Source organism: Trichosurus vulpecula, chromosome 1 (genome assembly GCF_011100635.1).
Source record: "Trichosurus vulpecula isolate mTriVul1 chromosome 1, mTriVul1.pri, whole genome shotgun sequence".
NCBI classification, from domain to species: Eukaryota; Metazoa; Chordata; class Mammalia; order Diprotodontia; family Phalangeridae; genus Trichosurus; species Trichosurus vulpecula.
The window spans coordinates 430058335-430079759 of record NC_050573.1 but is presented as its reverse complement, the minus strand read 5'-3'; the positions used below and the strand labels follow the sequence as shown (position 1 = coordinate 430079759).

The window sequence follows — 21425 nt, the reverse complement described above, 5'->3', positions numbered from 1 at the left end:
AGCAGCTATGTGAAGGATTAAAGGAGAGACAGGAGGTAGAGAGCGATTAGAAGGTATTGTAATAGTCCATGGGAGAGATGATGAGGGCTGTGTGAGTAAGAGAAGGGAATGGATGCTGAATATATTTTGGAATAGAATTTAGGAGAGGGAGATGGAGAGAGAGGGGGGTATGGAAGGGAAGAGAGAGAGAGAGAGAGAGAGAGAGAGAGAGAGAGAGAGAGAGAGAGAGAGAGAGAGAGAGTCATCTTTATAGAGATTATATTTGGGATCTGATGCATGCCCCAAAGACAAAGATTATAGAGTGGGATACACTCATGTTTAGGAGGTGGAACAAGTCTGAAGACCTTGCAAAGGAGATTGAGTAGAAGATCATAGATGACTTCATCAAATTCAATTAAGATATGGGAAATAATCTTTGAAACTATCTGAGGCCTTAGAGAATCCTATCATGTTATGTCATATTTTGAGAGAAATGCCTGAAAGATAATTGGGGATGATTATTCTTAAGAAAAAAGAAAAAGTTCTGACAAAATATGACCTACTCAAACCTCAGTTGAAAACACTGCATTTCATTTGCTTTGCTACATAAGTCACATTGTAGGACGTATAAAGTGGTTGACTAATGGCCTGAAAGAGTACAGGCTCCTCCCAAAGCAGTTAAGTTACTATCTAAGGGAGATTTAGACTCTGCACCGTACTTAATACAATGAATTATAACTTTGGCTCTATCACTGTCCATGTGGCTTTGGAAAAGTCATGTTTAATAAGTATCAAGCTCACCAATGTATTATAAAAATTACATAGTTCACAGAGATGCCAAAATTCTAAAATGACTGCAATGCAGGTCACATTAAAAGGGAAAGTTCTAAAAATTCTACAGACAAATAGATAATACTTCTTTCTATCTGTGCTATAAAGTATCCAGAAAAGTCTTCTTATAGTACAGGCAACATTCAAAATGTGTCTCTTACTCTTACTCAGTCATCTTAGGAAGCACATACACATGTGAAATAAAAAATACAAATGGAATCATCTATTTTATTGGAAACAAAATCTCTATTTCTTTTCTCAGAATCTGACTTATGGTCTACGTAAATGTAAATCATTAACTTGCCAGTTTTTGCTTTCTAGCACGTCAATGTCAATCATGAACAATACAGCTATTTTAAGGCGACAATAGAGAAGTTTTTCATCCTTGGATATTACCAAAGGAAGAAATACCAAATTATTAATATGTAAGATTCCCAAGTGACCCTATAGAACCTGTGAAGAGGGCAGGACATTTATTTCAGTGTCGAATTCTTATAGGGCTAGAAGGAACCTTAGGCTCTCCTGTAATCCCACCATCTAGAATGAAGGATTGTATCAAGTGATTCCCCAAAGATAACTAGGCTTCCTTTAAAATCTCTACCAAATGGAGCCTTCCTCTAGTAATTTGAAATTCCAAGCTCCCCTAGTTATCTGAAACCCCTTGCCACTTTCTCAATTACCAAGTGATAGAGCTGTTTTAGAACGAATTAACAACCTAAGAAGAGTGAATAGGATCTTAAAGTACATTAAGTTTTTTAGAATGATCAGTACATTTAAGTGAGGGATACGTTTTATTCATTAGATTCAATCCACCAAGCAATGTCCTAGATTTGACCTTCCCTATGAGCGAAAACCAAGAAGCTTTTCTGATTTGTAAGAGAGAAAAAGTAATCCAAGCTAGTTTCTCTCAATTGTGCCTGGAGTTTTAGATATTATGTTACATATGTTAGTAGTCACAAATATAAGGACATAAGACCATGATTTAGTCTAGTTCTTTAGGCTATAATAGAGAGCATGGTCAATATTAATGAGAAATTCATTTGAAACTATCAAGTATAAATTTGTGCATAAAAGAATTATAAATGAATAAACTATTATAAATAAATATAAATAATAAATATTATTTAAATATTTAAACATATATGAATAAACCCATTAACTATTCACACTTCATTGTTTTATCAGGGAACCATTTAAAATGTAGAACTTCTATTCATACCCAAAACCTAGGAAAAGAGTCAGTATTAAGAATTTTTTTTAAGATCTTAAGCAACTGAGAAAAATTAATCTTTATATATTTCTTTTGAGGGGCTAAGAAATCATAGGGTCTAAATGTATTTATTTGATTACTTAATAAAGTCTCTCAGTGTTACACAAATCTAGAATTTTTGTGGTTTAATTTGTTTACATAAAAGAATGAGAGAACTGTATATACACTAAGTAACTAGTTCTGAAAATGTACTGCGTATTATGCTGAAAATGTGAAATTGATAAAAGAATAGACATTGACTGCCATTTTTCCTAAAGAAATCAGACTAATGTGAATTAATTGCTACAATTGGGAATCTAAGAGAGCCTAGAGACCGTCTTGGTTGGCAAAAACTTTATTTCCTTGCCAAATAGGATATGGAAGCCAAAGTTGACATCAGTATAGAACGTGAACTCATTTGCAAAATTTTAAAGAGAATAATAGTGGAACATCATGAGCCATCACATCTCATAAAAGAGTGGTAAATAGAGGAAGAAAAAAACAAGCTTGCAGAAAGGTTGGTAAGAGCCCTAATTAAACCAAATAATCCTAAGAGCATTTAAGGATGAACCTGGAAGAATAAACAGAAGAAAAATGGAAAAGAAATGCCAAGATTACTGTCATAAAACATTCCTCTATAAATAATAGTAGAGTCATTACATGTGTTCTATAACATTACAGTCCCTGACATGCTTCACAAAGAAACAGAAACAGCACTAAAGAAAACAGAAGAACAGTGAAATAAACCAAGTTATACGAAGGAGGTCTGTATACTTTTGCCTCACTTCATGTTTATAGTAAGAGACGGTGGAGGTGACACAATTTTAAGGTCATTGAGGCAATAATTTTCATTATGTTTTTAAAAATGAAAGGTTAGTATTATTGAAAAGAATATTAAAATTGTTAATATCTAACAATCCATATGCCTGCTTTTCCATCTTTAGAAAATTTTTGGAAACAAGCTACATACAAGTTATATTTCATAAAGTTATGGGAAATGAATAGTCAGGATTTTATTAAGAACATTCTATAGTAGATCACAATTGAGGGAAAACTACAGAGAATACAATACTTCTCTATGCTTATTGACTACTGAATATAAAAGAAGTACTTGGTTCAGTAGGACAAAATTTCACTTTAAAAGCTCTCCTCTAACAAGATATTTACATTACATATATTAAAATCACATAAGATTCTGTGAAAGAGTCAACAGAAAAAGAAAACTTGTTTGATGCTTCCCTGTGTAAATATCAAGGGAAATGTATGCTGGTCAAAGGTGTTAATCGTCGTTCAAAAGGATGCCTAAAGAAAATTCCAAATGGAAGAGGAATTCCCCATAGATGGAATTGTGTTGATGACATTAAGCTCTAGATCATTGTGAAGCCTCCTAAATGAGACAAATTATCACACAAAAGAGTTCAGGCTAATAATCCACATGGGAAAATTCAAGCAAAATAACTACGTTTACTGTGCAGGAGATAGCATGCAGTTGGACAGAAAGTGCACAGAGGTGGCCATTGGCATACATGCTTTGGAAAGAAGTTGTGTTTGAACAATGTTTGGGAAAGACTGCATTTGGAAAACTGCTCAGTGTTTTCAGAAATCTCTAGTTTTTCCTAGAAACAAAGGCCAGTCTTTTAAAAATCAATCATCATCTGATAATGGTCTATGATGGCAAAGAATGGAATATTTGTTTTGAATTTGAATTTAAAGTGTCAGACTGCATAAAGAACAACAAGAGCCCAGAGCATATTAAAATGAAGAACTGAGCAGAACAAAGAAATTATACATACAAAATGGGAAGGATCATGTAATTATAAGAAGAGACAACTGATGGATAGTCTATGTGCTTCACTGGTACTCATGCAATGTTAAAGATCTAGAAAAATGCCTCCGGGACATAGAGTGGTCCCTTTATGGAAAGATATGGATGCGAGTGAATAGACTTTGCTTTGCTCTGCTGATGGGAGTACCCACAATGATTAGACTACAGATCTACTAACTGAATGCCCACCATTTATCTCTCCATTTCCCTTTAAGTGACTAACAAATCTATTTTTTTTAGAAGTAAAACATTTATTCAGACACTAGAGAAACATACCCCATAAGCCATTTACCCAATCTACAAGAGCAGTAAAGCATTCAACACATAATATCACAACATGGAGTCTAGCCATCACAAAATCTCTCAAACCCCCTGCTGGGGTCTTCCCAAAGACAAACTCACAGTACAAGTGTCAGTCTGTTCAGCTATCAGAGGTGGACTTTCATTACTTCAGCTCTAACAGTTACAATGGTCGTTAACAGAGATAACAGCTCTCTCTCTTATCATTTCCTGTGATATGACTTCCTTTTCCTGTCAGGAAGCTCCTCCCACCACATGTGACTTTGGCTTCCTGTGACATAAGCAGGTCACGTGGCCTATTAATGGGTTGGAAAGGTCTTCAAATCTAAATCGCTACTACAGCTATCTTGGGTTGGAAATTTGTTTTACTCTGTCTTTCTGTGGGCTCTACTGCACTAGAATTTATTTATAGTTATTTTTACAGGTATTTGGAGGGGTTTGGGGGAGAGCGCAGGTGAGTCCCTGCCTTTACTCCATGATCTTGGCTTTATTTTTGCTTTTTCTATTTTTTTCTCTCTTTTTTAATATATTTAGTTTTCAGCATTGATTTTCATAAGAGTTTAAATTACAAATTTTCTCCCCATTTCTACCCTCCCACCCACACCAAGATGGAGTATATTCTGGTTGCCCTGTTCCCCAGTCAGCCCTCCCTTCTGTCACCCCACTCCCCTCCCATCCTCTTTTCCCTTCCTTTCTTGTAGGGCAAGATAAATTTCTACGCCCCATTGCCTGTGTATCTTATTTTTGTTTGGTGTTTGTTTTTGAACATCTGTTTTTAAAACTTTGAGTTCCAAATTCTCTCCCCTCTTCCCTTCCCACCCACCCTCCCTAAGAAGTCAAGGAATTCACCATAGGCCACATGTGTATCATTATGTATAACCCTTCCACAATACTCATGTTGTGAAAGACTAACTGTATTTTGCTCCTTCCCAACCTATCTCCCTTTATCCAATTTTCTCCCTTGACCCTGTCCCTTTTCGAAAGTGTTTGTTTTTGATTACCTCCACCCCCATCTGCCCTCCCTTCTATAATCCCCCCTTTTTTGTCTTCTTCCTCCTTCTTTCCTGTGGGGTAAGATACCCAATTGAGTGTGTATGGTATTCTCTCCTCAGGTCAAATCTGATGAGAGCGAGATTCACTCATTCCCCCCTCACCTGCCTTCTCTTCTCTTCCTACAGAACTGCTTTTTCTTGCCATTTTTATGCGAGATAATTTACCCCATTTTATCTCTCCCTTTCGCCCTCTCTCAATATATTCCTCTCTCATCCCTTAATTGTATTTTATTTCTTTTAGATATCATCCCTTCATCTTCACCTCACCCTGTGCCCTCTCTCTCTCTCTCCATATATATATATATATATATATATACACATACATATATACATACATACACACTCACATATACATATATATACATAAACATATATGTGTGTGTGTGTATATATATATATATCTATCTATATATATAGATATATATATGAATATTTCCTTCAGCTACCCTAATACTGAGGTCTCATGAATCATACACATCATCTTTCCATGTAGGAATGTAAACAAAACAGTTCAACTTTAGTAAGTCCCTTGCAATATCTCTTTCTTGATTACCTTTTCATGCTTCTCTTGATTCTTGTGTTTGAAAGTCAAATTTTCTATTCAGCTCTGATCTTCTCACTGAGAAAGCTTGAAAGTCCTCTATTTTATTGAAAATTCATATTTTGCCTTGGAGCATGATACTCAGTTTTGCTGGGTAGGTGATTCTTGGTTTTAATCCTAGCTCCATTGACCTCCAGAATATCGTATTCCAAGCCCTTTGATCTCTTAATGTAGAAGCTGCTAGATCTTGGGTTATTCTGATTATGTTTCCACAATACTCAAATTGTTTCTTTCTGGCAGCTTGCAATATTTTCTCCTTGATCTGGGAGCTCTGGAATTTGGCAACAATATTCCTAGGAGATTTCTTTTTGGGATCCATTTGAGGAGGCGATCGGTGGAGTCTTTCAATTTCTCTTTTGCCCTGTGGCTCTAGAACATCAGGGCAGTTCTCCTTGATAATTTCTTGAAAGATGATATCTAGTCTCTTTTTTTGATCATGGCTTTCAGGTAGTCCAATAATTTTTAAATGATCTCTCCTGGATCAATTTTCCAGGTCAGTGGTTTTTCCAATGAGATATTTCACATTGTCTTCCATTTTTTCATTCCTTTGGTTCTGTCAGAATGTCACTAGCTTCCACTTGCTCCAATCTATTTTTTTTAATAAAGAATTTGTTTTATTTGATAACATTAGATTTTTATGCCACAAGGACACAGGCTCCACCAACACCCTTGATTTTTTCCTCTGCTCTTCTGCTGAAGAACTTTGCCTTCACGATGACTGGCTGCTTGGGGAGTTTCCCTTTTCCTAGAATTTGTAATAGCCCGACCGTACAACATCAATGATAGGGGCAAGCCCCTCCTTGTTTTTGGCAGCATTAATCCTGGTCTGCTCACTGACTAGCGTCCACAGCTTATCAAGGTTGACAGTTGGGCAGTAGCTTTGGTTCTTCTTCAAGTGGTAATGCCTCATACCCACTTTCCCGAAGTAACCTGGATGATATTTGTTGAAGTTGATCCGGTGATGGTGCAGCCCTCCTGCATTCCTGCAACCTCCGGGGTGCTTCTGGTGCTTGCCGATGCGCCTGTGGCCGTGGCTGACGTGCCCACGGAGCTTCCACGTCTTCCTTAGTTGGGAAGGCATGCTGGAGGCCGCCGCAAAAGAGAAAAGGAAGCTGCGCTGCAAGTGTCGCGAGAAGAGCTCCAATCTAATTTTTAAGGCAGTATTTTCTTCAGTGGTCTTTTGGACCTCCTTTTCCATTTGGCTAATTCTGCCTTTCAAGGCATTCTTCTCCTCATTGGCTTTTTGGAGCTCTTTTGTCATTTGAGTGAGTCTATTTTTTAAGGTGTTGTTTTCTTCAGTATATTCTTCAGTATTTTTTTGGGTCTCCTTTAGCAAGTCATTGACTTGTTTTTCATGGTTTTCTCGCATCCTTCTCATTTCTCTTCCCAATTTTTCCTCTACTTCTCTAACTTGCTTTTCCAAATCCTTTTTTGAGCTCTTCCATGGCCTGAGACTAGTTCATGTTTTTCTTGGAGGCTTTTGTTGTAGGCTCTTTGACTTTGTTGACTTCTTCTGGCTGTATGTTTTGGTCTTCTTTGTCACCAAAGAAAGATTCCAAAGTCTGAGACTGAATCTGGGTGCGTTTTCGCTGCCTGGCCATATTCTCAGCCAACTAACTTCACCCTTGAGTTTTTCAGTGGGGTATGACTGCTTGTAGAGTTAAGAGAACTATGTTCCACGCTTGGGGGGATGCGCCAGCTCTGCCACACCAGCACTCCTCCTTCCCCAAGAACCCCAACCCGGACTGGACTTAGATCTTCAGCAGGCTCTTCACTCCTGCTCTGATCCACCACTTAATTCCTCCTACCAGGTGGACCTGGGGCCGGAAGCAACTGCAGCTGTAGTTCTGTAGCTGCCCCACCTCTGCTGCCCGAACCACGAACTCCTTTTTTCACTCTGTCCCCAGCAGCTTTTCCCACTAACCTTCTCTGTTGCCTTTAGTGTTTGTGGGTTGAGAAGTCTGGTAACTGCCGCAGCTCACTGATTCAGGGCGCTAGGGCACGCTCTACCCGGCTCCTGGACTGGTTGGTCCGCACCGCCCATGCTGGGCTCTGCTCCGCTCTGCTCTCAGCTCCGTGCAGGATAGACCTCACCAGAGACCATCCAGGCCGTCCTGGGCTGGAGCCCTGCTTCCCTCTGCTATTTTGTGGGTTCTGCAGTTCTAGAATTGGTTCAGAGCCATTTTCAATAGGTTTTTGGAGGGACTTGGTGGGGAGCCCATGCTAGTCCCTGCTTTTCAGTTGCCATCTTGGCTCCGCCCCATAGGTGATACTATGACTAACAAATCTTAATTTTTAGAAGGTTGTGGCATTCCATAAATTCCAACTATAGAGAGCTACCAGAAAGTTATTACTATTGAAAGGATGGACCTCTTTTCAGAAGAGAATTTTGGGTCATTTAAAGTGCTATGCAATTTCCCAAATGCAACCCATTCTGTTCTCATTTTCTTAGTTAAGTACCTTTAATATTTTGGTTACAAGATTACAAAACAAAAAGTTAAGAAGTAAATGCTAAAACCCAGTCACGTCCATGCTGTGACCAGAAAAGGATTATGAAGGATGTGACTTACAGTTCCTGAAGGGTATGCCAGAGTGAGAAAAAGTGAGAAAGGCTGATGCACATCCAAAGATCAGCTTAGCTAAGTTTGGAGGCATTCTTTATCAGAAAGATAACCATTAACTAATGATTATTTTTGGTCACACCAACTTATAAAGACTTAAAATTATGTCAGCTGAGGGAATGTTATATTGATAAAACTGAAAATAAAGATAAAATAAAAATAAAATATAAATAAATAAAAAATAAAAAATTAAGCACCCAGTATGTAATAGTAACAGTTCCTGTCATCAAGGAGCTCACATTTTAATGGAAGCAATAAATGAACCTAGTTCATAATTCAGAAGGATGAAGATTTTATTGCATTTGCTACTCAAAAACACCTCTAATGGCATTTATTATTATCTGCTTCCAACCACTATTAATCCAAATATCTAGCTTTGTCACTGAAATAATAATTATGTATTTGTCCCAATGTACCCTGTCTGCTACCAAGCTTTTGTTGTTGATGGTGAGTTGTTTCAGTTAGGTCCAACTCTTTGTGACCCCATTTAGGATTATTTTTGGCAAAGATACTAAAGTGTTTCTCCATTTCCTTCTCCAGAATATTTTACAGATGCGAAACTGAGGCAAACAGGGTCAAGTAACTTGTCCAGAGTCACATATCTAGTAAGTGTCTAAGGCACAGTTGGTAGAATAAATGATTAAACCCATTTAAACACATTTGGATTTGAACTCAGGAAGATGAATCTTCCTGACTCCTGGCCTGCCACTCTATCCACTGCACCAACTAGCTGCCCCTACCAAGCTACAAGGGATCAACTAAGACCAACAATATTTAAAGAATTCATTTAAAAATTATCTTGCATATAGCTATAAAGTAATGAGAATAATTCCATGTCACATATAACATAGAATCTCAAAGTCTGGAGAGACTACAGTCTCTTAGGTCAACTAACCTAATTTGTATCTGAAACAGAATCTCTCTGTGACAACATACTGGGCAAGTGGCTTATCTAGCTTTTTGACTGAAGACCTCTAGTGAATAAGAATCTATTACCTCTTATTTCTACCACTGAGGCAGCCCATTTCCCTTTTAGATAGTTCAGCTGTTAGGAATGATTTACTTTTATCAGGCTTAACTTTGCCTCTTTTCAACTTCCACCTACTACTCCTACATTTGCCTTCTGGAGCCTAGCAGTTTAAGTCTAACATTTCTTCCATGTGACAACTCTTCAGAATTCAAAGACAGTTATTATGTTCCCCAACCCCCAAATCTTCTCAACAGAATAAACAGTCCTAGGTACTTCAGTCAATTCCCACATACCATGATCTTGAGGTCCTTCAACACCTTGGTTAGCCTCGTGTCTTTTATCTTTTAAGGATTAGATTTAGACACTGAGATTTGATAGAGGCTCGAGATCATTTGGTGGTGGTGGTGTTCAATTGTTTCCGTTGTGTCCAATTCTTTGTGATCCCATTTGGGGTTTTCTTCGCAAAGATACTAGTTTGACCTTTCCTTTTTTATCATCCGGTATAACCCCCCTCATTTTATAGGCAAAAACAAAAACAAAAACAAAACCCCACGATATGGAGAAATTATCTGATTTGTCCTATGGAAAAATCAGGACTAAAACCCACCTCCTGCTTCCCAGTCTAGTGTTTTTCCTATTGTAAAATGCTTAACTCTACTTTATAAATAAAAGATCTTTTTCCACTCTATTAGTAGAGTCTTAATGAAAGTCTTCTTTGTCTTTCTCTAAAATCTGCCTAACTTAATCAGAATTATTATAAAATATCTTCTTTAAGCATGTGTGTACAATTAATTCCCAGAAAAACACCACATTTGCCTAGGTTTGGGGGCAGGAAGACATGTAGAATGCCTGGGGAATGAAGAAAAGGAAATGCAAAAGGCTGAACAAAAAAGTGAATGGGAAGTAAGACTGAAGAAAAAGTCTCCTCCATTCCCTTCAAGCTTTGCTTGTTCTACTGATTCAAATGAATAACAGGAAAGACATTATAGAAAGAAAAACTAAAAATCTGATAGCTACTTTGTACATCAGGTGACTCCTAGTTCTCTTTGAAACATGCTAAGGGCTGTTAAGGGGTCCCTGTGTTTTTGAGTTGCCATATTTTCCAGAAACACTGGACCCAGAGCACGCAGGAGGCCCTGAATCTGTCAAGGAGGTCATACCCCGCCACCCAGCTGACATAATTTGTTGTTTACACCTCAAGCTGGATTCCCTGCATGTTCTTGGGAGGCAAGACAGGTGCCGGCCAGTCTGTGCCAGTGTGGGAAAAAAAATGCTTGTGCAGCTGGGGTCCTTTACAGATAAGCAGCCTGTCCTATCTTCAGAAATGTGGCTTTTGCCATCACCTTGATCCTCCCTTTTGGGAGGGGTTACTGTACCTTTGCCCTCCCATGCCACATCCCTTCCTGTTTTTTCCTCCTCCTTTTGTTATACTGTCATAAGCAGGCCAACTTCTGTAAGGACTGTGAACACTGGGTTCCAGGCATGTTCATTTCTCTTGTAATATACCCTGGTTTTCATGTAAGTCTCGTGACGTGATTGCCTGTTAACAAACACCAAGGGGACAAGAGATAATGTGGAAAGAGTTACTCAATGGTGGACAACACCAATGGACTTTCCACAGTGATAATATGGAAGGAAGGGTTGTTGCTAATCCTGCTCCAAATCTCTAACCAATTGTGTTGTTTTCCCCATCTATGATGTTGCCTTTTAGTTTCTGAATTCCCCTCCTTCAGTCCATAAAAATGATCTATCAGGGGCAGCAAGGGGTGCAGTGAGTACAGTACCAGCCCAGGAGTCAGCAGGACCTGAGTTCAAATTCAGCCTCAGATGCCTGACACACTCACTAGCTGTGTGACCTTGGGCAAGTCACCTAACCCCAATTCCCCTGCCTTCCCCCCTGTAAAACAAAAAACTATCAGCCCTTATTCAGGGTCTTAGCTACTTGAAGAGGCTAAAACCCTGTTACTGGCAAATTCATGCTTTACTAATAAATTGTTCTCAGAGCTTTGTGCTTCAGTTTACCTTAATTTCAATAGCAACAGCACTTAATTATTTGTGATTGTTGTGTAGCAGCAGCTTTTCATCAATTAAACTTCTCTGAGAAATGGTGAGAGTCAATGTCTTTATTTTTATACATTTCTTATTTTCTGTAGTTGACAGCTTGTTGGAACAGGCTGGGTTAGAACTGCTACAATCATTTTTATTCTTTCTTCAAAATGTTTATTCTGGTCATTGTTCTAACAAGTCAATGATGCACACAGACAGTTTGGTATGATTCCTTTTATACAGTTGTAACCAGTCATATAGACTGTCTCTTCAACACTATTCATTTCATTTTTACAGTATCATTTGGTGTTAGCCATTTCCATTGCCTTCCAACTTCTTGAAGAAAGAATCAACTATAGGTTTCGAGTTTATGGGTAGCCTACAAGTCTTCAGCTTCTTTTATTTCTTGATTGCACTACATTTTAAAATACAATTTAATTACTCTTCCATATGCCCACTTTCACATTAAAATCACTGGTTATCAAGGCATATGTTGACTTACTTTGGGGGGACTGTATTAAGTTTCTTCAAGAATTTATCTTTCGTCAGTTCTAGTAGATAATGGTCTATGAGCTGCAGTTATCTGCATGTTATTTGTTTATGATCATGAAAGATAAAATGGCCTAAAGAAGATGAGACCCTCTTCTATCCTTCTTCCTTATGTTTCTTGTTGTACATATCTCCCAAGGGAAGGCTTCCAGGGCCAACTTCTACCTGAGCAGATTGCCCCCTTCGTCATCCTCACTCTATCTCTCGCTGTCTCCTGGTTTATTCCCTACCTACAAACATGCACATGTCTGTCCTATCCTGAAAAAATTCTCACTTGATCCTTCCATCCTCACTAACTATTGTTCTATATCTCTTTTGCCCTTTGTAGCTAAACTCTTCAAAAAAGGCCTACATAATAGGTGCCTCCACCTTCTCTCCTCTCACTCCCTTCCTAATCCCTTAAAATCTGGCTTTTGACCATATCATTTCACACATACTGCCACCAATCTAGTACAGGCCTTCATCACTATATTCTTGAGACACTGCAATAGCCTGCTGGTGACTCTGTCTACCTCAAGTCTCTCTCCACTCCAATCTACCCTCCATTCAGTCACCAAAGTGAACTTCCTAAGGCACAGGTCTGATTGATCATGTCACCCTCCTGCTCAATAAGCTTCAGTGTCTTCCTATTGCCTCTAAGATAAAATATAAAATCATCTGTTTGGCTTTCAAATCCCTTCATAACTAAGCCCCCTTCTACCATTCCAGTCTTCTTATACTTTAGTCTCTAACACATACTCTTCAAACTAATGACACTGGCCTCCTGTCCCTTTTTAGCACCTTCTTTCCCCTTTTGGATTATTTTACTATCATCATAATAGGAATGGAAGAGGGTTCCATGAAGTTACATGAGACTAAAGATCATTTCATGAGTCCTTGTGGTTCTTCCTGACCCCCAACCCTTTCCCCATTCATTAGCTAGTAATCAATATCCTGGTAAAGCTTTCCAGAGTTGGCTAGTAAGAGTTCTCAGTCAGCAAATACAGTCTGTTGCCAGGCCTATACTCAAAGCCCTCCCAGACTGACAGAACCTGCCAGAGCTTGCCCTGCTCCGCTGGCAGACATAAGATCACAATGAGTCATAACTGTGATTCTTTGGAGAGGGCAGTATTCCATGATTCACAGCTACATGGCATCAATCAATGATACTGATTTAAAATGGGTATGTTTTTATTTGAGGGGGAAGCTTGGAGGTCATAGACAGTGCTGTACACTTCCCAAATGTAACGAATTTGGGGTCCATTTCTTTGTTAATCTTATGATGTGTCCAAAATATATGTGTGCACTGATGAGAAAGCTCTATGTGCTGTCATCCATCTGTTGGTAAAACAGCTGCTTGTTGATTGTTGATTGATTTATTAGACACTGAACATTTTTCATCCACTTTTTTTCCTGTTAGGTTCTTTTAAATGACTATGGATTTTATTTAGGAGGCTCTGCAATATTTATTTTGCAGTATGAGGCAATCAGGACACTATGATCCACATAGTGGAGTATCTGGAGAACCTTACCATCTATGGAGAATCCCTCTCTTCTTTGGATTCTGTTTTGGATATCTTACAAAACAGCTGAAAGCACCTTAGGTATAATGTGCTGTGTCCATTATGCTTCCCTTGATATTAAAAAAAAGAAAGAAAAAAGCAGGTATTGAACAATCTCCTCACTAAATCTGGAACATAATTCAACTCTGGTTCTTGAGAAATGTAATGCAGATGAGATTGACTGAATTTACTTTGACTTTTTTTCCACCCTGAAAATTTTCTGGTAAATTTTCTAATTCTAAACCTAGTCAATTTTCTGCTTTCCTACTCCCAGGTATCATAATCCATCAACAACAAGAATTTATTAAGCATATACCAAACACTATGTTATGTGCTGGGGACACAAAGTAAAAGTCGTGCACATATACACCCAGTAATAACAGTTAAGGCTATATCAGTGGAGTGATGCGGCTGCACAATTACACAGTAGAAACATGGCAGGTGTTTTGAGTTCTGACCTATCTCATCTTTAGAACTGTGGTGGCAGAAAAAAGGCAAAGGTTCTACAATATCAGTATGACTTTTTTAAAAAAAATTATTTTTTAAATGAATTTGACAGTCATCAAACAAATTAACCTGTCTATATACAAAGGATAGAAAAGGATTACACATGAAGCCAGGAAGCTACCATTTAGAGCTTTTTTTAAGTATAAATCAAATTTTACATGGCAGTACCAACACTGTTCTTGTCTGTTTCCCTTTCTGAACTTCCTTCTGCTCTCCTATATATATTTTTAAGTGTTTCACTGATGCTCTTTTCTACCTTTTGGTTTGCAATATTATTGCAACCCATACATTTCTTTCCACATCACTTTCACTCTTCCCCATATGACAGCTCTCTCTTGTAACAAATAGTGTAAAACAAAGCACACTGTATTAGTCATGTCGGAAGATGTATGGATCATTCTGTACCTAGAGATCATCCCCTTTCTGCCAAGAGACGGGTAGCATGCTTCATCATCAACCTTTTGAAGTTGTGATACGTCATTGCTGAATCGAAACAGGAATTAGTTCAACATCTTCCAAAAGAAAACTATTCGATAAAATGACATCTCTAGTGAACTTTGAAGTACACTGCATAATAAAGAAGAATTTTCAGGGTCATTTGCGTATTCACTTTTTTTTAATGTAAAAGGCAAGTTATTAGGGCTTTGGGGTAAAAATAGCCTCTAGTTACTACCTATATTTTTGCATTTTGGTAAAATCATGGCTTTGGAATAGAAATTTCTAAGAGCAAGGATTATGTTTTAGTGCACATTATTTTTTGAACACTTTGTGGATAACAAATACATAATAATCTGCAGTTACCTCAGAGGCCTAAGTAGGAATAAATTTATACTTTCAGGTCAACAGGATGCTTATTATGTAAGTCATTTATTCAGTTGTATAAGAAGAAATTCTCTTACCTGAAATAGTTAATGCAGTTTCTAAAGGGGCCTACCTTACAGCTTACTCTTAGGGAACAGTCTGAGAAAAAATACTCCTGGAAAAATATGACTCATTCAATTACACTGATTACAATAATAATGATTATATCTGTAAAGCACACTGAACTTTCAGGGAAAAGGCAATACTGTATAACTTACATTGTACAGTTTATAAAAGATTTCAGTATGCTTTATTTCAATTGCATTACAAATCAAATGAGATAACATGCTCAGTACTTTGCAAACTTAAAACCACCAAATAAATGCTGGCTATTATCATCATTATTATTTTTCTTTAAAAAGAATTTGTCATTTCAATGCATATGATAAACAATGCACTGGAAAATAACACTATCTGATAAGGATGTGAAATTGGTATAAAGAGATTCCTATTATATTTCTTTTCAAAGAGAATTTGGCTAATTAAATGTCAAAAGTATCTTAACAAAAGGGCAGTTAGGTTGAGTAGTGGATGGAGTGCCAGGCCTGGAGTCAGAAGGCGCTGAGTTCAAATCCGGCTTCAGATACTCACTAGCTGTGTGATCCTGGGCAAGTCACTTAATTCTGTTTACCTTAGTTTCCATATCTATAAAATGAGCTGCAGAAGGAAATGGCAAACCACTCCAGTATCATTAACAAGGAGACCCCAAATGGGGTCAGGAAGAGTCAGACATGACTTAAGTGACAACATATTAACCAAAAACAGACTCAGCAGGAAGAAATAAAGCCTGAGAAGAGTGTTTATAACAAGGGATAATTAATAAATGATTGAAATAAAATTAATTTCAGTTCATTAAACATGGGAAATTGGACTTAACTTAGGTCTCCTGGAAATACTCTGATGAATCTATGTCTATTATACATGGGAATCTTGTCAAATCATATTAAATAGATATAAATCAAGGTTAATATTACTACTAGAAATTAAGAATCATCATGGTATCTAAGAAAATATATGTACAGTGAAGCTTCTTATTTACTTCACCACAATCTATTTTTCCCCAAATTCATTACATTTCCCTTGTGGCTAATATACTGAACTCCTACAATTTGCACATCTCCCACTCTCTACACTAATTTATTAGAAATTCCTGGCTTGATATAGTCATTGTTTGTGTTGAAACTACCTCTGTCCTGCAAAGAGCAATTCTAAAATGGTGCAGGGTACCTAGCACCTGATGAAAGGGAAACTTTCATACAGTAAACCAGAGATAGGCATCCCTACTCAAAGTCCTTCTTCTAATACTTAACTCCTTTAGACAGCACCTTGCACACGAGAAGAGCTAATCAATAAATGTAGAATTTAATTGAATGCCTCCTGGGTTGGAATAGTATTAAAAACAACAACACCACAGTAATAAAAAGCTGGAGAAAGTTCTCTAAGTTGTCTGGTGTACAGAAAATCACAACCAATTCTACTTCATCCACTGCTAGCAATCCACTTTATTGTTTATGTTGACATTAAAGTATATTAAGTGTAATTAATCTCCCTTAATTTTGAATTTCTTTCTACTTTTACCCTGGTCGCAAATATTAGAAAAAAGTATTAAAATGTGCTTAATTCATTATTAATGAAATATGTACTGATTATGGTATACATCTTCAAATATATTAGGCAATAAATCAATAAAATCATTTGGCAAATAACATGTATAATCTCCACAGAAGGGTTTAAAAGAATTATATGAATTTGGAAAATTTATTTTTCTCAGGTTTGCCTCTATGGATGGTTCTGTAATACCTGTGTTACTGAAAGGCAACCATGTTCTGCTCCAAAATACTAGAAGAATTCTGACCAAAAAAATCTCTTTTTAAATCATATTTTTATAGCTTTTGATCAAATAAATATATTCTAAAAAAAGGATAAGGATTCAGACAAGAATTATTAGTTTAGTGTAATCAAATAAGAAGATCTCAAAAGTGAAGAAAAATTCTAATAGGATGCTCAGAGTATAAGAATAAAATATTCTTATATTCTAGGGTATGGTCCTTGTCATTAAAAAGAGCCATTCTCTGGAGTGTAAGCAGAATTGGTTCTGGTAGATGACATGAAAGTTCTGGGGCCTCCTTCCAGTCAAATATGGAACAAAGGGCTTGCTTGTTGAGATGATAAAGTGATCCCCTCATTTTCCGCAGTGTTGGAGAAGGTGATTCAGTGGACCTTTTAAAAGGAATGACAGCTTCAAGGGTTCTCTCTTTTGCTTCCACTCTTCCATATGGCAAATAGTTTTACTCTACCTTTTGATCCTTGGTAGGGCTTGTGAGGGAAATGATTACTCTGTGGCCACTCCCATACGGAATATGAACGCAACTAAGCAATCTTGTCTGCAAATCCTTAGGCTCCTTTTATGCTTTTTCTTTCCTTTCCTGAGTACGATACTCAACACTTTTCTTGAATTTTCTAAGCTTGGAGGAGACCTACTGAGTTTTAAAGAGATCACAAGGAGTTAAAGTTGACTACTTATCTGGGGAGAAGTCAAGCACTGGATTACCAACAAGAGGATCTATTGCACAAGCCTGGTTGTTTTTCAAAATAGACATATGCTAAGAGCTGCTTAGATATGTAGGGCCAGCATAAAATGATTAAGGAAATTACTTTACATTATTATAAAATTTAGATAGCCTCCCAGTTGACTGAATAATAATTATAAATTAAGTTACATAATTCCATTTTAAGGGTTTTTTTTGGTCAAATGTGTGCTTGTGAATATTCCATGTTTATCATTTTATTTGAGTGCAGGAATAAAATACTTGTACCAGTCAGTCAACGAACATTTATTGAGCCACCTGCTATGTGCTAGGCATTCTGCTAAGCAATGAAGATATAATAAATACAAGTAATAAGCCAGTGCCAGCTCTAAAGAAGTTTACGGTCTGATGGAGAAAGACAACATGTTAAAGAAGAGGTAAAAAGTGAGAGGGAGGAAGAACTCACCAATGGAAGTTCTTCTGATTCACAGTATACATGGACTATTCTCTTACTTCCCCCTTTGGGAGACTTCAGACATGAACTTAAACTTAATCTTTAAATAATCTTTCCACAGGGCACTATGGTGCAGATTTAATGAGCTTATGAGTATGAGAAAAGGGAGTCCAGACCCCTTCTCATAGTCATCCAGGGTACTCCCAGGGCTCCCTCTTTCAACCTCATTAGTCCATCTCTTTTTCTAGTCAGACATTTCAGTGAAGATAACTTTTACACAGCTTATTAGACACAATTCCTCGTTTATAATGTGCTGCAGGCTACTCATTCCCACCATGTACCTCCACTGCCCTTTGGGCAATTCTCATTTTTTGAAAATGTGATATTCTATAACTCATAGCACATAATGTGGTGTTAAAAGATGGGTGTTTGTTTGAGGAAGGCAACAGGTGTCATTAAGAAAACTGTACAATTTCCGAAAGACAATTTGTTCTCCTCTTGTTGCTCAATTCCAAATTTACCTAATTGGCCATCTACATTGCCTCTCTAAGATGTAATTGCTGAAAGAAAAGTCCTATGAAATGTCCTATGCGTTATACCCTGGACAACAACCAATTTTCATTTATTGGTTTTGTTGTGTATGGACAGTCAGACCTAATTCATTTGAGTGATTATGTACCTCATTTTGGGTGGGTCTGAGGTGTTATGGAGTTTGATGCAATCAGTAAGCTAACCAACAAGAACATATGATGGACTTTGCCATCTGTAGGGAATCCGTCTTCCATTTATAGTTCATATTGGATACAAATATTTTAAGATGCCTATGGGACATCCAGGTAGAGATATGTGGCAGGTCCTAATGACAGACAAGAATTCGGTAAAGATAAGGAGCAAATATAAATTTGGAGTGATCTTTATAAGGATGATAACTGAATTTATGCAAGTTAAATAACAGAGTAGAGAAAAAAGAACAGAAGACAGAATTCAACGGAAGCTGGAAGAGAGCTTTGAAGGATGTCAATGATCATTATCAGGATTATAATGACACCACCAATAATAACTGCTAGCATTTATATAGCCCTTTAAGGTTTGCAAAGGACTTTACATAAGCTATTTCATTTGATCCTCATAACCTTGTAAAGTAGATATGTGACAGAATCTTGACTAGAAACTAGATCTTCTGAATGAAAGATTTTTCCACTATACCTTCTAATTTTGTCCTTAGACGTAAGAGTGTGTGTGTGTGTGTGTGTGTGTGTGTGTGTGTGTAAACCAAAATGAAGAACATATTGATGGAACAGGTTGATCACTCAAGGAGACTTCCGTTATATTGCTGATTTGCTGATACTCTCAGGAGCTCCACTCCTAAGGATCCAAACTTAGCTTACTCTTGAAGTCATACTGTAAGTACAAATCCTCCAGATTTATACTCTTATTGCTTTTATTTAAAAGCCAGACAGCTTCTCTAATCTTCCCAAGAAAGAAAACCTCAATATCTTTGTGTTCTGTTCTTGATGCTTGGAATTCATTTCCTTCTCACCTCTGCTACTTAGAATCGGCTACATGAAACCTCTTCTTATCTCCTGAGCTGACTGTGCCCTCCTCTCAAAAATTACCTTGTATATATTTTGTATATAATTGCATATGCACATGTTGCCTCTTCACCCCCTAAATTATAAACTTCTTGGGGGAGAGGAATGTTTCATCTTTGTCTTTGAATCTCTAGTGCCTATCACAAAGCCTGGCACACAGTAGATGCTTAATAAATGTCAGCTGATTCAACAGCTTAGCTATAGATTCATCAATTTTGTCAGTGTTTTCAAAGAGCCTTATTTTAGTCTTATTAATAGTGTATTCTTTTTGTTTTCCACTTTATTTCTCATCTACTTTTTCCGTTTCCTTCACTGGAGATTATTTTCATTTTACTTATTACTTGATTTTATAAGTTCTTAAATTGAAAACATTATATCAATCCATTCTTTTTTCTATTTCATTAATGTAAGTTTTAGAGTAATATTTTTTCCTTTGAGAACTGTTTTTGCTGTGTCATAGAAATTGTAGTATCTTGTCTTATTGTTCTCTTTCACAAGTTTCTCTAATATATTCTTCTACCTATTCACTATTAAAATCGACATCACTAAGACTCTATTTAGGGGTATATCTTTTGCTTGTATTCCTGTAATTATTGCTATTTATTATTTATCTGTAAAAGATCTCAATCCATCAATAAATATATTAAATGCCTACTATGTGCTATGTGCTGGGCTAAGCACTGAGGATATAAAAAGAAGCAAAGACAGTCCCTGCCCTCAAGGAGTTTACAGTCTAATGGAAGAGACACCATTCAAACAAACAAATACAAAGAAAGTTTTATACAGAATAGGGAATGATTAACCAAGAAGAAGTGCTAGAATTAAGAGGGATTGGGAAAGGTTTCCAGGAAAAGATGGGATTTTAGTTGGGACTTAAAGGACACCAGGGAGCTCAGCAGGCAGAGTGAAGGAGGGAGAGCATTCTCGGCATGGAGGACCACCAGAGAAAATGCCTAGATTCAAGAGATGGAACATCTTATTTGTGTAACATCCAGGGGGGCCAGTGACAGATATGTTTGATATCTTTGTTTTTTTTACATTAATTTATAATTTCTCACTTCTATTTTTGTAATGGCATACCAAGGTCCTGGGAAAGAGATCTATTCTTTAATGTTCCCAATCAGTGATGATATAAATCTTTCACTTCTAACTTCTTCAACAGTTTGTATAGTTCTAGATTTTCCTATAACTTTTATAAATCATTTAATTTTATCTTTATGAATTGGGATGCCATGCCATTTGGTGCATATATGTGTTGTACTGAAATTGGTTCACTGTCTATAGTCCCTGTAAGAATAATATACTTTCAAATAGGAGATTAATAATTCAATCTTAAAGAAATGATTCGTCTTCCTGATTATTTCTCTTTCCTTAGAGTAACATTTTGAATTTTATTTTCTAAGACATGGGTGATACCTACTGCTTCTCCCTATTTAAATATTTACTTTGGTTTCTTCATTCTCTCTGAATGTAAGCCTCATGAGTCCCACATGGGAGTAAAGTTATTGGACTACCAGATTAGACTTCTCCCTTCTATCTAATGTCTATATTGTTGCTTTTGTATATTTTATCCCTCTCTTCCCTTTTTCTGCTATGCTCATTCAGAAATATCATTTCCTGAGGTAACCAAAGCACTGCTGTGTGACAGCCATCACTCTGGTGTTTTATGCCTCCACTTCTCCATTCCCAAGGTTATGTTCTGCGACCAATGTGCAATAGTGGAGAGGATTCTGGACTTGGAGTCAGGAAGACTTGAGCGAAAGCCCACTTCCTACTGATTAGCCATTGGAACCTGGGCTAGTCATTTAAGCTCTCTAGGGCTCAGTTTTCTCATATACCAAATGAGGAGGTTGGACTCATTGGCCTCTAAGGCATTTTTCTAGCTCTAAATTTATGACCTTATGCTATCTCATTTTACG

The 21425-nt window shown here is 37.2% G+C and overlaps 1 protein-coding gene and 1 pseudogene across 3 annotated transcripts in view; both read right to left on the bottom strand.

Moving 5' to 3' along the window:
* The window catches only part of RNF180 (ring finger protein 180), a 272283-nt gene that overhangs the window by 96780 nt on the left and 154078 nt on the right, over positions 1 to 21425 (bottom strand). The window lies entirely within an intron of this gene.
* Positions 6432 to 6933, bottom strand: LOC118858407 (annotated as a pseudogene).